At 39.0% G+C, this 16,639-nt stretch overlaps 1 long non-coding RNA gene across 1 annotated transcript in view; it reads right to left on the bottom strand.

Moving 5' to 3' along the window:
* Positions 1-5,013: 5,013 nt before the first annotated feature.
* The window catches only part of LOC138753268 (uncharacterized), a 100,888-nt gene continuing 89,262 nt past the window's right edge, over positions 5,014-16,639 (bottom strand). The window contains exon 5 of the long non-coding RNA XR_011351065.1: positions 5,014-5,611. This is a non-coding gene — a long non-coding RNA (uncharacterized lncRNA). The remainder of the gene's footprint in view (positions 5,612-16,639) is intronic.

Here is a 16,639-nt window from a genome sequence, read left to right as displayed (position 1 = left end):
CAGAAATTAGCTTCACTGGAAGTATAAAAGTTGTCATGGTTAAATATGTGGCTGCACACATTTTACAATTATATTTTGGAACCAGGGATTTCAAGTAATGACCCAAAAGACATACAATTTCATGCAACCAACTAAATGAAAACATTTCTGCTTGATGTTAACATTTAACAATTGAATATGTTAAAATTATGCAAATTATCCCAAATTATTGTCCGTGACACCATAATAATAATAACCATTTTGTTAGTACCTATTGAATGAAATTGTGTGGATATACTTGTGATACAAAAAGTAATTTCTGCTTTCTTGGAATGTGTGTCAGATAATTTTCATTTTTCTAACTGCTTTTTGGATGTGGCTATTGTTGCCTGTGGTAGGTTGGCTTTCTCTAGCAAGAGTTGCTAGGATGCCCTAGCAGAGCAACTCACAGTCGCCAGGAGTGGATGTTACCACTGGAGCCATCAATCAATTGAATGGCTCACGAGTCTGTCTTGTGACTTCAAATTAAGCTTGTGTAAATTTCTGTAAATAGCTCACTCCATTTTTTGAAAAAAAGTAGATTTTGGGTATGGTTTGGTGAAACACCGTGTCTGTCGTTAATTCTCTGAATAAACTCAAAGTGGGAGTTAGATTCCTCAGCTACGCGTGCAGCCCAAACATTTTGGGCACAGTTATAAGAGTGCAGTGGACCTCTTTATTGAAACATTGCTGCAATGAAGGACACTCACAGAGCTATTAGGTAAATGGTGGCAGAACCTTGACCTAAAGGAACAGAGAGAAACATTCAAGTTAGAGTGACATTCATTTCAGTGAGTATAAGATTCCTATATTGTCACATAACAGTATAAAACATGTAATATTATACATAAGGCAGACAAAGAGTTGTCATTATTGTTGCCCAGCACCACTTACAGTACAATAGAAAGAGAAGCAAAACAGAGTTCCTTCAGAGTCACTGATGTCCGTGGATTTGTCTCCAGTGCATATTCTGTAGCTCCACAGATCCGGTTTGATTAATCGGCAACCCAAGTGCCAGATGCAAAACTCCAATGTGATCAGGAATTTTCAGTACCCAAGGCCCTTTGGGAGCCCTTCTTGCCATCAGATTCCAGCTCCAATATCTGCTTCCTATGAGCCAGTGTCCTGCAGCCTCTGGGGGTCCTCCAACCTCAAGTTACCTCAGCCTGTGTGGTCCTACAGCCACTGAGTTCTTTGCTGGTCTGCTGTGGTGGTTACCATTCTGTAGGGTTGTCTCTTTTGCTTCTCTAATGATAGATGTTCTTCCTGTTTCTAGTGCCCTGTAGCAGTCTGCTGCTTCCTGGAGCCTAAAATTCCTGATGGCCATTGACATTGTAGAGCTGCTGGCATTAGGACCAGGCTGTTGAACCCTTCAGAGCAGCACTGTGTCTCCCCCCTCTCCGGGGTCTTCAGCGCCAGCAGCGCAGCTTTTGCAGCAGCTCTGGCAGTGCTGCCATTTTTTCTTTTACTTTATAGAATCATAAGAGGGAAAAAGAGGACATGAGATGGAGTAGGCAGGGAGGATAAAGAAAAATCCCAAGAGATTCTACTTACTACTACATTAAGCATAGAAGGATGGCTCAGGAGAGATTTGGTGCTATAAAAGATCAACATGGTTGTCTTTGTGTCAAGGCACAGGAGATACTTCAATTAATATTCCTCATCAGTATTCTGTGATCAGACTGACAAGATCACAGAAACCAAGGAATTAATGCAAACAAGATGTGGTGCATTCTAACAGGAGGTTTTGGAGGCATTTGTGTGCATTAAATTTAAATTTGAAATGTAGACATACAGCAAAGTAACAGGTCATTTCAGACTACGAGTCCGTGCCACCCAATTAACCTACACCTCTCGTTACATTTTGAATAATGGGAGAAAACAGGAGCCCCCTGGGGCAGACACAGGGAGAACTTACAAACTCCTTACAGACAGCGTGGGTTTCGAACCCTGGTCCCAATCGCTGGTGCTCTAAAGGCATTGTGCTAACCACAATACCAACCATGTTGCCCCAAAAAGTAGACAAACTCCTAGGCCAGAAGAAATTGCAGAGGTCCTTGCAGAGTTAATTACATCATATTTTGCCTCATGTGATGTTCCAGAAGATTGGAGGGTGGCTAATGTAAAAAAGGCAGCAAGGTCAAGCCATGGAACTACAGGTCAGTGAACTTACCATTAATAGCCTTAGAGGTGATTGTGAGGGGCATTTGGATAGACAAGGGACTGTATAGAGGTGGTCTGCATGACATTTTCTTTACAAAACTTTACTCAAACAAATATAACAATACAAAACTGCACAAAGTAGACACCGAATGATATCTGAATTACTACAGGAAAATCTCTGGTATCTGGAATTCAAGCAACCGGCCAAACAAATAGAGGAAATAAATAAAATTAATAAAAATTTTAAATTAAAAAAATTTAAATTGTAAACCTAAATATTCTCCAAAGCAATGCACAGCCCCTTGATGAAGAAGAGAGCAAACATTCAGCCAGCAGTGCACCCCGGTCGTGTCCTGCCTGCAGCAAATGTTTGAATAAAATTTCAATAAGGTTATGTTTGAATAAAATGGCAGCACCGATGCCACTCACCATTGGAGTAACTGACCCAAAGTGTCTCTCTATCCCTGCCTAGTAAGAGTCTGTATTAAGCATATTAGTAAGTCTTTATCTGTAAACTTGGGGGAGGGGTAAATTATGATAGTGGCACAGTTAGTGTAGAGGTTAACACAGTGTTATTTCAGCGCCAGCGACCCAAGTTTGAATTTAAATTTTGTAACTTACGAGAATTACCTGATTCATGTATTCACGGATATCTTCAAATTCTCACTGCAGCAGGGCATGGTACCAACCTGTTTCAAGCAGGTGTCAATCGTACCGGTGCTCAAGAAGAGTGGGATAACCTGCCTAAATGACTATCGACAATGGTACTCAGATCAACAGTGAGGAGTTGTTTTGAAAGGCTGGTGTTGAAACATATCAGCTGAGTGGCAACGTGGATCTGTCCAATTTGCCTATTGAAGCAACAGATCTATGGCAGATGCCATCTCACAGGCTCTACACAAAGACCTAGAACACCTGGACAGCAAAGATACATTCATCAGGGTGCTCTTTATCGACTACACTTTGGCACTTAACAGCATCATCCCCTCAAAACTGATCAGTAAACTCCAAGTCCTGGGACTCATTACCCCACTGTGTAATTTGATCTGAATTTCCTCACCTCCAGACCACAATCAGTGAGGATTGGTAAGAACATCTCCTCCACCATCTTCATCATCTCCTCCACCATCTTCATCAGTATTGAAACACCACAAGATTGAGATCATAGCCCTCTGCTCTACTTGCTATACACCTATGACTGAGTGGCTCGGTACAACAATAACACCATCTACATATTCACTCACAGTACTATGGTAATGAATTGTATAATAAGGAGAAATGTCAGCATACAGATTGAAAACTTGGCTGACTGGTACACCAACAACAACCTCACACTCAATGTCACCAAAATCAAGGAGCTGATTGTTGACTTCAGGATGGGAAAACTAGATCAGAGGTGGAGAGGGTGAGTAATTAAAGTTCTTGGGTGTCACCTTCTCGGAAGACTTTTCCTGGACCCAAGACACCAAGGGCATTGTGAAGAAAGCATGTTAGTACTTCTACTTCCTGAAGAGTTTGTGGAGGTTGGGTATGACATCGGAAACTCTAGCAAATTTCTACAGCTGTGTAGTGGAAAATGTGTTGACCAGTTGCATTACATTCTGGTATAGGGATACCAATACCCCGGAATGTAAAGCCCTGCAATAGATAATGGATACAGACCAGGAAAACACAAGCAAAACCCTCCCCAGCATTGAGAACATCTACATGAGAGCAGCTGCAATCATTGAGGATCCACATCACCTAGCACACGCTCTGCTCTCACTGAAAGAGGTCTCAGTGCCACAAGACTCACACCACCAGGTTCAGGAACAACTGCTACCCTCCACCATCAGACATCTCAACAACAAACTCACTCAGGGACTCATTTAAGGACTGTTTGTTAAGCACTTAATTTATTTTTTATTCTCTCTGTATTGCATAGTTTATTTATATTTGTTACTGTTTAAGTTCTTCATTTGTTTACATGTATACTCCCGCAACCTATAGAGCTGCATGGCCACCTGTCCTTTCCAGCAGTAAACCTGACTTTCCCTCCAAGTCACCCTCTTCATCTCCTGGTTTTAAACCATCAATACAATTAGGAAGCCATTAAATTCTGAGGTCTTTTGGGAATCCTGCTTCCAATTGGCACTCTCTGAAATCCAAGTCTGGCAGCCTGGTGCAAGTTCTTTGGCTGTCAAGCTCCTTACTGGCCTGCTGCTGTGGTCTCCCACCCTGCATGATCTTCCCTCAATATGAATATATAATTTATTCTTAAGATTATGTTGATCTTTTCTTAATGGGGGGGGGAGGGTATGGGTGGAGGGTGCTCACCTGCTCTAGTGCCCCATTCCAATTCTCTGCTTTTCCAGAGCACAACACCTTCATGGTCTGGTGTGCCAAGATGGCTAGGTCCATCTTGGACAGAGATCACTGTGGGTGTCTGATGTGAAAAAGAAACAGTCTTTCAAATAGCTTATGTTTCTGATTGTTCTGTTCTCTTAGATTGAAAATGAAGATTCTAAAACTTCATTAAAAAGCACAGATTTCCTTTCTGAAATGTGAAGCTCAATAAGACCACTGGAGCAGACCGTCTGATAATAAAAATCATTGCTGTTTGTCCAGCCTTACAGTGTGCAATTAGCTAGTAAATTCCAATGTTCTAAGATAGTGACTGCATGTTATAGAGGATCCAAGATGCGAAAAGTACTTTAAAACTGCGTGTTTTCCTTCTGAAATATAAAAATGTGCAATGTTTGGAAGCTGTTTTGCAAAAAGATTGGTGTAAGTGCCTTGGTAAAACATTCATGCTATTTAGTTGTTCCATTTATTAATTATCTATTCTGTGTACATACGGAATATGCCAGCAGATACATTATATATAGGACTTGCATTTACATGACTACATTTACATTGTCTTGCATACTCAGTAAATCTATTCAACATTATGATCCATCTTATTCAATAATTTTTGCTATTCAAAGCCTGAACGGGTACACCTGAGCACTCACCATCTATAACACCCAATGAGAAATGCTGTTTAACAGATCCGTTCCATTCAGTCGATTGTGCTCTGTGGTCACTTACTTTGCTGCCACACTGAATGACAGTCTTTGATTTTTAATTCAGTTCTGTATCATGTAATAAATCACTGTTTAGTTTGATCAATGCTTCTTTCTGCTCATCTGATCACCAGACAGCGAGAGTCAAGTGTTGAATCCTGCAGGATGCACCTCTCTGTATTAAAGCCTTGTTACTCACCCTTTACTGATAGATTCTGGCAGCTCATAGCCACAATTCTAAAAGCAGAGCAAACTCACTGGCTTCAAGCAATAAAATGCAATTATCTGCCAATAGGTAGAAGGTGCCAAATCACCTTGTGCTTTTCCATCAGTAGTAAATGGATATGAATATATAATTTCTTCTTAAGATTATGTTGATCTTTTCACTAAAAAAGAACAAAATACCAGATATATAACTCATTGGGAAACTACATCTGGTTCTACATTTTAAATTTAAAACTTTAATTTACAGCGTGGAAACAGGCCTTTCCGACCCCTGAGCCCGTGCCACCCAAATATCCTAATTAGCCTAAAACCTCCTTATGTTTTGAAGGGTAGGAATCAACCAGAGCACCTGGAGCAAACCCATGTAGACACGGGACGAATGTACAAACAGACCATACCAGATTTGATCCCAGATCGCTGGTACTGTAATAGCGTTGTATTTGCTAAGCTAAGTGTGCTGCCCTTTTCATTTTTATTATCTAAAATAACTAACTTGTATGACATGTTTTAGAATAATCTTCCAACAGTGAGTCCAAATGATCTCTCACTACTGAGAGGCTATTCTGATCAGTAAAATATCATGTTAGCTATTTCTCTTTTCACCAGTTCTTCCTGACCTGATGAGTGTTTTGAACATTTTCTGGTTTTTTTTGAAGATTTCTATCTCTACCCCTATTTGATCCAAATAATTCTGACATGATTTGCAAGGATCCCTGCCAGCTGAATAGTGAGTTAAGAAATTGAATGCATCTGCATTAACTTTGGGCTTTATTAGTCAGCATATTAGCATTATAATTCCCATTGAGGAAGCTTGTCAAAACCTGCTTTTGCAATTATTTAACTAACATATTTGAAGAAATATTGCACAATATAACATGTTCAATATTTTGTATTCATTTCAAAATGCATCTGACAATTCATAAGACCATAAGACATGGGAACAAAAATAGGCTATTCAGCCCATCGAGTCTGCCCTGCCATGAGCTGATTCATTTGCCCACTCAACCCCACTGCCCAGCCTTCTCCCCATAACCTTTGATGCCCTGGCTAATCAAGAACCTACCAATCTCTGCCTAAAATACACCCAATGAACCGGCCTCCACAACCGCTTGAGGCAAGAAATTCCACAGATTTAACACCCTCTGGCAGAAGAAATTTCTCCACATCTCTGTCCTAAGTGAACACCTTTTAATCCTGAATTTGTGCACTCATGTCCTAGATTCTCCCACCATGGAAAATAATCTTTCTACATCTACTCTGTCCACACCTTTCAACGTTCAAAATGTTTCAATGAGATCTCCCCTCATTCTCCTAAAATTCAACAAATACAGGCCAAGAGGTGTCTAACGCTCCTTGTATAATGACCCTTTAATTCCCAGAATCATTCTTGTGAATGTCCTCTGAACCTTGTCAAACATCACCACATCCTTTCTTAAATAAGGAGCCAAAACTGCTCACAATACATGTGAGGTCTCACTAGAGCCTTATAAATCCCCAACATCATATCCCTACTCTTATATTCTCTTCCTTTTGAAATAAATGCCAATATTGTATTTACCTTCTTCACCATTGACTCAACATGCAAGTTTACCTTGAGGTTATCTTGCATGAGGACTCCCAGATCCCCCTTTGCATATGGGTATTTTCAATATCTCTCCATTTAAAAAATAGTATGTCTGTTTATTTTTTCTACGATGTTATGACTGTACATTTTTTGACATTATATTTCATTTGCCTCTTCTCTGTCCATTCTCCGAATCTTTCTAAGTCCTTCTGCAGCCTCCTTGTTTCCTCAACACAACCTGCTCTTCATATCATCTGCAAACTTGACTACAAAGCCATTTATTCCATAATCCAAAGCATTAACATAGAACATAAAAAGAAGTGGCCTCAACACCAATCCCTGTGAAACATTACTAGCAATTGGGAGCCAATCAGAATATGATCCTTATATTCCAAATCTCTTCTTCCTGCCAATCAACCAATGCTACTATGCTGGTATGTTTCCTGTAGTACCATTGGCTCTGATCTTCTTAATTAGCCTCCAGCCTCATGTCAAAATTCAAAGAAACAATATCCACTGCATTTCCTTTATTTAGTTTGCTTATCACTTCCCCAAATAATTCCAATAAGTTTGTCAAGAAAGATTTTCCCTGAATGGAAACCATGCTGGCTTTGGCCTGTCTTGCGATGTGCCTCCAAGTACTCCATAACTTCATCCTTGGCAATTGACTCCAACATCTTCCCACTCACTGACATCAGGCTAACTGGTCTATAATTTCCTTTCTCCTGCCTCCCTCCCTTCTTGAGGAGAGGGACGACATTTACAATTTCCAGTCCTCTGGCACCAAAGCAGAATTTACTGAATCTTGAAAAATCATTTCTGATGCCACCACGATCCCTACCACTATTGTACTTCTTTCAGAACTGAAGGATGCAATCTATCTGGTCCAGGAGACTTATCCACCTTTAAATCATTCCGCTCAGATATTCTGTGAGAACAATTGCAATTGAACTGTCGATAAAATTATTATATGGGATGCTTTGAAAGCATATTTATGAGGACAAATTATAAATTATACTTCTAAGATTAAAAAGGAATATAGAAAAGTGGAAAATTGGTAAAAGAAATAACTAACTTAGAAGAAGACTTGCAAATGAGGGGGGGGTCTGATGAAAATCATAGACAACTTGTTAATAAAAAAATGAATATGATACATTGAAAACATATTGAATGGAAAAAGTGATAACAAGAACTAAACAGAAGTATTATGAATTGGGTGGAAAAGTCCTGCTACGAGCCCAAAGGACCCCAAAACCCAGCAACAATAGACATTCACCAAGACAAGTAGTTACTTAAACGAAAGTTGTTTTTAATTACCTTTAAACATGAAAACAGAATCAAACTTTAACTTAACTAGCCCAACTTCTAATTCTAAGCGCACGTGTATGTAATATGTATGTAAATTTAAGAAAAGTATTTGGTTCACAGTTCAATCTCACTTCTCCTTCCTTCAAGTTCTCTGGTTGCAGGCAATTCTTATACTGTGCACAGAATTTAACATGTATAAAGTTCACCAGACTTTGGTGCTCAAAAGGTAAATGTTTACCGCTCAAGAAGGTTCTCGTAGGGTTTGCCGAGAGAGATTTATTGTTCCAGGATTTTCACAACTGAGGTACCACCATTAGTCACCTCAATGTCTTGCTGATGAAACTTGCCCTATCAGGGTTCTCCAGATAATAACTTTTTTCTTTCAGGTGATCACAGAGTTCCTTTCTTTTCCACTTATTCCAAGAGAAACATCAGACAGATAGCACTTCCAACCATCCGCCACTCTGGAGTTTGTTTCAGTTCCAACAAGCTTCCTGGCTTGCATTGTTCAGCTCTCTCTCTCTCTCTCTCTCTCTCTCTCTCTCTCTCTCTCTCTCTCTCTCTCTCTCTCTCTCTCTCATTCCAACTGCCAGAAAGCCCATGTGACTTTCTCACTTGCAAAACCCCTGACCGTCTCCAGCAAACAATAGGAGTTAGTCTTCTTGTGAAAGCTTCAGGTTATAAAATAAATTGGTATAAGAGTGAAATTATGCCTCTTACAGGATGAGATTATACTCAATGTCAAAGAGATACCCCATTTAAAGGCCAGCAAATAAGATAAAATGCTTAGGAATATGTATGGATAATAGTTTTTTAAAAATTATACAAATTGAATTACTTACCTTCACTCAAAAAGATTGAATAAGATTTAAACAGATGAACAGCTTTTCCCATAACAGTAGTGGAAAGAGTCAATTGTATTAAAATGAATATATTACCAATATCGCTTTCAAGCACTGCCCATACCATTATCTCAGAGGTTCTTTCAGGAGTTGAATAAATATGTCAGAAGATTTATTTGGAAAGGTAAGATGTTGAGGGTATCGTTAGAAAATTAACTTGGAAATATGAACAACTCCCTCGTTTTAAAAATTATTATCGAGTGGCTCAATTGAGATTTCATACTTTCTTTTTTGAGCATGGATATAAACCTGCATGGGTGAAAATAGAATTGGAAAAAATAGAAGAGAGAATAGCAGAGGACTTTATATATAAATGGGATGTGAAATTACTAACTGGTGAGAGAGAAACCCCCTTTGCTAAAATGCTTAATCTATATTTGGTATAAAATAGTGATATTGGAACAGGGGAGGGGGGGCAGGGCTTATCTCCCAAAACTCCTCTGGCTTATACCATGTACAATGGGTAATCAAATTTTTGAAATTTGGTCTCGTAAAGGGATCAGATATATTGAAGATTGTTATGAGTGGGGACAATTGATGTCATTTGAACAAATAAAAAACAAGTAGGCAATTCTTAAGAAAACAATCTTCTGCTATTTTCAAATAGAAGCATATTTAAGGGATAAATTGGGCCCACAATGTTTTTACAAAATTGTAATGATCAGGAGACGCTGATTCGAAAAGGAAATACAAAGAAATTCACTTCAACATGTGTCTCTTATTTCAAATGGGAGCCCACAAAAAGGGAGCTCATAAGTCCAGGCAGAGATGGGAATCATACTTAAATGTAAAAATAGATGAGGAAACTAATCTGAATTTTGTTGGGATAGTTTGACTAATACGATAAATGTAAGATATAGATTAGTACAACATCAATTATATCTCACACCACAGAAATTAAATAAATTAAATTCAGACCTATCAGACTGATGTTTTAGATGTGGTGAAGAGGTAGAAACATTTTTTTACATTCAACCTTGTTATGTTCTAAAGTAAGATATTTTGGAGTCGATCTAGGAAATTTCTTAGAGCAGATTACAGGAATTAAATTTCCACAAAACCCAGAATTATTCTTACTGGGTAATATTACAAGGATAAGACCTAAACTGAAACTACCTAAATATCAATTAGAATTTATTCAGTTGTTCAATTGTGTTGACAATGGCCAGAAAATGTAGAGCAGTTGCATGAAGTCTGATTCACATAGGTATGTAATGTTGGAATGCAGAAATACATACTTGTATTCCCCTTGAGAAAATTACTTTTAACTTAAGAAATAAGTAGGACATATTTTTAAAAGTTTGACATCCATCTTTACAGTTTTCAGATGTAAATCTTTAATTGTGTTCTGCCTAAACCTCGAGACCTCTGTTGATCTTCTCTAAAGAAAATTAAATAGAACATCAATTTGTGATCCGTGGAGGGTTCAGCACTTTTCAGCAATCCATTATGCTTTCTTTGCCTTCTTTTTCTCCTTTTCTTGCTTTTTCATTGCTTAACCATCCTGGAGTAAATACTGGATTTACATTTGTACTTATAATTTTTAATTTTGTAATTGCATGTATGGTCAAAATTTTTAAACAAACTATTAAAAAAAAGACCATTCAGCTTCCTGGGCACCTTCTGTCGAAGTTTTCGAGAGTCTTCGGGGACATACCAAATTTCCTCAAACACCTCACAAAGTAAGGCCACTGTCGAGCCTTCTTCATGATTGCATCAACATGGACAAATGCTTGGAGCTGTTGACATGCAGGAATTTGAAGTTCTTCACCCTCTCTACTACTGAGCCCTCGATGACAACTGGATCGTGTTCTCCTGACTTCCTTCTGAAGTCCACAATCATCTCCTTGGTTTTGTGAGCAAGGATGTTGGCAAAACGCCACTCAATGAGCTGATCTCTCTCACTCTTGTATACTTCCTAATTGCCACTTGTGATTCTTCTGACAACTGTAGTGTCATGGGCAAATTTGTAGATAGCATTGGAATTGTGCCTGTATAGTGAGTTAGAGCAGTAAGTTAAGCACACATCCTTGAAGTGCACCTGCATTGATAATCACTCAGGAGGAGACGTTGTTTCCAATTCGTTCTGACTGTGGTCTTCCAATAAGGAAGACAAGGATCCAGTTGCAGAAGCCCAGGATTTGGAGCTTCTTGGCCAGCATTGAGAGGATAATGTAGTCTATGAAGAGCAGCCAATGTATGAGTTGCTGTTTTTGAAGTGATCCAGAGCTGAGTGAAGAGCCAGTGATTATTCATCTGCTGTGGAGCGATTGTGATGATGGGTGAATTGCAGTGGGTCCAGACCTTTCAGATTTCAGCTTTATTGTCAGAGCACATACAACCCTGAGATTCTATTTTTGCCTGCAAGTACGGCAGAATTACAACTAATTGGTAGTGCAATACCAAAAAATGTACTCAGTATATACATATAAACAAATAAAGAACTGTAAACAGATAATGAATGCAAACAAACTGATTGTGCCATACAGTGAAAATAAAAAAATTAATAAAGTGCACACTGATCAAGTTTACCATTGAGTAATCTGATGGTGGAGGGATAACAGTTGTTCCTGACTCTAAAGGTGCGAGTCTTTTTTCCTGATGGCAGCAAGTGAGAACAGACCATGTGCTGACTGGTGAGGGTTTTTGATGATTGCTGCTGCTCTCCGACAGCAGTGTTCCCTGTAAATGTACTCAATAATAGATCAGAATTGATCTAATGATTTCAAGCTTCAAATGTTTTCCCTGTGATGTCCTGGACTACAACCACTACATTTTGCAGGGCTTTACACTGAGGGATATTGGTGTCCCATACCAGACTGTGATACAGCTAGTCAGCACATTTTGCACCACACCTCTATAGAAATTTGCCAGGGTTTCTGATACCAAACCAAACCTCTGCCAACTGCTAATGAAGTAGAGGTGCTGATGTGCTTTCTTCATGATACCATTGTTGTGTTGGGTCCAGGAAAGATCCTTCAAAATAGTAAGAATTTAAATTTGCTCACCTTCTCCTCCTCCGATCCCCCAATGATCACTGGATCGTACACCTTTGGCTTTCCTTTCCTGAAGTCAACAATCAGCTCTTTAATTTTGGTGACATTAAGTCCAAAGTTTTCAATCTCTATTCTGTATGCTGAAATGGCTTATTCCTTTCATTTATATAACCCACTACTGTGGTATCGTCAACAAATTTGTAGATAGTGTTATTGTCATACAAAGCCACACAGTCGTAGGTGTAAAGTGTGTAGATCAGGGGGCTAAAAACACAACTTGTGGTGCTCTGGTACTGATGGAGATTGATCTTACCAATCTTCACTGATTGTGCTCTGGAAATGAGGAAATCCATGATCCAATTATACAGTAAGTACATGATTCTGGCATGACCAACCTCTCAAAGCATTTAATCACAGTAGATGTGAGTACTACTGGATAATAGTTGTTGAGGCAGCTCACTCTGCTATTCTTGGGCACCTGGATGATTGAAGCAGGTGGGAACCTTTGACAGCAACAATGAGAGGTTGAAAATATCCATGAATACTCTGGCTAGTTGTTTGGCTTAAATTTTCACTACCCTGCCAGGTACGCTGTCAAGGCCTGATGCCTTGCGAGAGTTTACCCTCTTGAATGATGTTCTGATGGGCCTCAGAGACAGCTACCATAAGGTCCTCAGCCTTTCCATGGATTCTTGTAGATGCTGTTGGGTTTTCTTTCTCAAGGTGTTCAGCTCATTGGATAATCAAACATCACAGCCATCTTTGGTGTTCACCCTTGCTTTTTAGGCTGTAATGGCCTGCACTCCATACCATAACTGGTATGTATCTGTCTCTGTCTCTAGTTTCCTCAGGAATTTCCACTTTGCTTCAGAGATAGTCTTCCACAGGTTGTACCTGGCTTCTTGTAGAGCTCTGGATCCCTGGCCTTAAATGCTCTTGATCTCACCCTCAGCAGGTTGCAAATCTTCTGATTCATCCAAGGCTTCCAGTTTGGGAACACCCATTATGTGTGCATGGGCACACACTTATCCACCCAGATCTTGAAGAAGTCCATGATAAATGTTGCATATTCATTCAAGTCTAAGGATGAATTCTTTAAAATGTTCCAGTCCACCAATTCAAAGCAGTCCTCACTTCACTTTCTTCACTGCTGTTGCTCTGACCCTTAGTCTCTGCTTGTACACTAGGAGTAGAAGTACAGCAGGTGATCAGAATTACCAAAGTGTGGTTGTGGTATTGCTTGGGTGTGGTTCATGGTGATGTAGCAATGGTCGAGTGTGTTAACTCCTCTAGTCTCTTATATGACATGTTGTTGGTAGTTTGTCAGAGACTTCTTCTGGTTGGTCTGATTGAAGTCTCCTATAATGATCGGGAAGGCATCAGGATGTGCTGTCTCATGGCTGCTAATCACAATTATCTGTCCCTCCAGTGCCAGCCTGATGTTAGCCTGTGGCAGAATGTATACTGCGACCAGAATGATGGCAGTGAACTTCCTTGGCAGGTAGAATGGGCGGCACTTGATTACAAGATGTTCCAGGTCAGGGGAAGAGGACTGGGATGTGACCATCACGGTTGTGCACCACATAGAATTGACAATGACACAAACGCCACCTCCCCTGTTTTTTCTGATGCTGCATCCAGTCATTGGGGTGGAGGGTGTAGCCCACAAGCTGTAGCATCATTTCCAGAATGTTTCCATAAAGGATATCATGAAACATGAAACAAAAAAATAAACAGTTCTTTGAGAAGTTTTTGGAGTTTCTTTATTGATTTGTGCACTTTTTTTCAGACTATTAGGCCTGAGCAGTGGGATTCAGGAAGATTCCCATTTTTTTCCCAGTTTTTTTTGCAATTGGTCACAATTATATTATTCAGCTATATCTGAAAAGTTTAATTACTAAAAGAAGATAGCCCTATGTAATTTTGATCTTACAATAAAAATATTTATTTACTTCTAAAATGGAGTTAATCACAGGAATGTATCATCTTCCTTCACAGGGAGAAAAGGATAATCAGGCTCTTCCGAATTGCAAAATGAAAGCACAGAGCTAAGAGCTAAATTGGATAGTGTTGTAAAAAATTCTAGAATCACAATATATTATAAAGTCAGTTAAGAATTTATAAAGACTCAACAGAGCGAATTTGAGTATTTAATAATTCATACATTTATTGAGAAATTTATTACTAATATTACAAGACACAATAGAGAAAAGTGGGTAAATTTTAGGAAGATTTTAATGTATTATTGGGATAAATTATAAGATACAGTGACCAAAAGATTCCAGAATATTTTTGCTTGGTGGCATTGATACTAAATTGAAGTTAGGCAAATGTCAATGAACATTTTTGAGTGTAGCAATGGTGGTGGCACAGAAATGTATGGCAGAAACATGGAAATCAGATAATTTTATAAGGTTGGATAGACAGCATGCGAAAATTCAAAATTCTATACCATTGGAAAAGATTACTTATAATTGAAGGAATCAACCTGAAAATTTTTATATGATTTGGAAACCATATATGGATTTCATCAGTAAAGTCCATTCACATCATCCATAACACCCACTCCTCCCAATTAATATGTACAGGATAGAATAATATGTTAGGAATATATGAATGGTGAATGATAAATAAATTCAGGTATTTTCTCTTTTTTCTCTCTTTTCCTTTCCTTTAGGGGAGAGGGATGGAGCAGGGATAAAAAGAAAACAATTATATATCATTTTTATTTTATTCCATTGTTATATGATGAAGAATTTATATGTACATATTGATTCAAATGAAAAATAAAATTTTCAAAAAAGAGAATTTATGAAAATTTGTGTTTCCATTTTACCATCATGATTTAATGTTCAGGTCTGAGACTCTAACATATGCCAATGGGCTCCAATTTCATATCCACCACTGACTGAAACCATGCCTGCTCCACTTAAACCGGAGGTGATCATTGTCCAAAAATGATAATGGAAGTCAATCTTTAGAGTTGGCGAGATTAGTATGAGTCATGAGGGAGCATGGATGAAAACAGAAACCCCAATCTTGTGTATCTATAGAGATGAGAAGGAAAAGGAAGTTCATCTCCCAGCAGCAGCCCAGGAAGCCATCCAAATAGTCAGTTAGCACTGGAAGGGTGTCAGACTTGAAGTGAAAGCAGGAAGTGAAGAACTAGTATTAGTGCATATCAGATGTGGCGTACTGGAAAAACTGACCAGGTCTCACAAAGTTCATAAGATCACCAGATATGAGCAGAAGTAGGCCATTTGGCCCATCATCTGCTCCACCATTCCATAAGTAGCTGATCAATTCTCCTACTCAGCCCCACTTCCCTGTCTTCTCTCATTACCTTTGATACCCTGACTTTCAAATTCCTAACAATCTCTGTCTTAAATATACCCAACGATATAGCCTCCACAGCTGCCGATGGTAGAAAATTCCAGAGGTTCACCACTCTCTGGCTCTTAAATCTCTTCTCATCTTTGTTTTAAATGTGTGCCCTTCAATCCTGAAGTTGATGAAGGGCTCAGGCCTGAAACATTGGTTAAATATCTTTGCCTCCAAATGTACACTGCAAGATCTGCTGAGTTTCTTAGGTACTTTTGTGTATCGCCCTGCAATGTATTGTTTGTATGTGTGTTATGTCTAGTTGTGTGCCTGTATGTTTTGCAGCAAGGACTGGAGATCATCGGGTTGTACTTGTACAATCAAATAACAATAAACTTAACTAACTGAAATCACACTGTCTGCGGGCTTTCATGTTTCACCCCTTAATGACATCAACATTATTACAATGATTAGTAAATATAACCACAAAACTAACAGATAGTTATTAAAGCCTGGTGGACTAATGTCCTTACAAGTAGGAAATTCCCCATTCTTGCCTGTCCTGGTCTGTTTGTGACTCAAGTCCCCTAATATGCTGAGTGAGAAATACCTTTTTACACGACTCAGCAGGCCATTCAGATCTAGAACAATTAAGAGTGAGTAATAAATACTGGTCTTGCTAATGTTTCCCAATTTCCAAAGATTCCTAAATAAGCACATTATTAAAGAATATTGCAGAGAAGTAGCTCAGAAAAAAAAATCTTCGTGTGGTGAATTTTGAGTATGAATTGGCGAGAAACAGAGCAGAGAATATGTGTCAGGGTTTAAGTCCCCAAGAGCATGTGCAAGTTTTATTCAGGAGCATTGAATGAGGACCACGATCTACAGTCAAAGGCAGGTGTACTCTTTGGGAGGCCTTCCTGGAAATACAGGTCGCAGGATCTCACCTAGCAACTCTGGGCACCACAACACGACTCCTTTAATTTTATAAAGTTGACATTGTCCCTGTAACAACTGGGGCTGCAACAAATCTCAAGCTTTTAATTCATTCACAGCTACAGAGAGTTCAATCACCAGTTCTCTGAAGGAAACTTCTGG

Source organism: Narcine bancroftii, chromosome 1 (genome assembly GCF_036971445.1).
Source record: "Narcine bancroftii isolate sNarBan1 chromosome 1, sNarBan1.hap1, whole genome shotgun sequence".
Taxonomy (NCBI): Eukaryota; Metazoa; Chordata; class Chondrichthyes; order Torpediniformes; family Narcinidae; genus Narcine; species Narcine bancroftii.
This window is presented reverse-complemented; position numbering and strand designations above follow the sequence as displayed.